Source organism: Arachis ipaensis, chromosome B10 (assembly GCF_059453495.1).
Source record: "Arachis ipaensis isolate K30076 ecotype BB chromosome B10, ASM5945349v1, whole genome shotgun sequence".
NCBI classification, from domain to species: Eukaryota; Viridiplantae; Streptophyta; class Magnoliopsida; order Fabales; family Fabaceae; genus Arachis; species Arachis ipaensis.
Window position 1 is genome coordinate 37,140,616 of NC_142435.1, and position 1,057 is coordinate 37,141,672.

The window sequence follows — 1,057 nt, forward strand, 5'->3', positions numbered from 1 at the left end:
TACTAAAAAGTCAACAACTTTGAATTCAGATTCCAATTCAACACCATTAGCACCATTTAGAATCTTTTATCTCACTATCAAATGTCCAAAATCAACAACAACAATAAGTCAACTACTTTAAATGGAAATATATCGAATATCCAAAGATAGTGACTTACATCTTTGGGTGGAATATGAGTTGATTCGGAGGAGCGAGGAGTATTTCTCGGTCTGCTACTTGAGGCATCCAAAGGAGAATTTTGGGCAGCTTGCACTAAGGCTGCTACCTCTTCCTCACTCATTCCAGGGTTGACTTGGTGCACCAATACCTTTAATAAACTACATACACCGTCCATCTTCTTCTCTAATGATTCAACCTTGTTGTTGTATTCAACCTTGACTTGTCGAATCTCCTCATCCTTTTTAAGAGAGCTTTTTGTAATCGAAGCCCCAAAACAACGAACTCGACCTGGTTGGTCCTTTCCTAACACTCCTACAAATGCATCCTCATCATTTTCCCCTGCCTCTATGCGGGTTTGAAGTTCAGCCTGCCGCATTAATTTAGCATACAAACAATATTAATAGAAATCACTATAGAATTAATATTGTACATTTCCAAATACAAATACAAACATCTCACAATTGTGCTTTGCGTTTTAGCATCAATTTCTTTTACTTTTTTACTTGTGCGAGTTGCTATGAAAACTTCAACTCTTGATGGTTCTTCACTGTTCTCTTTAGAGTCGCGCTAGAGTACATATAGAAAAATTTACATGAAGCATGCTAACTAGTACACTACAACCTGAATATAAATGAGAAATCACAAAAAAATAAGTTACATTACCAGTTACTTGCGCACTATTCCAAAATTTGTGAAACCCATCCGGTGAGGACATGTTTGCTTTGACCTATTTTCAGCATTCTTAGTAGACACAGCCTAAATATAAACATGAAAAAGAGATGTTATTATTCTTAATAAACATGTTTTCTTGTTTTTTCAAAATCACACTACCTTTTTCCAAAACACCAAGTTTAATCACATAAAGAACTAAAAGACAATATTACCTTAACAGTCAGA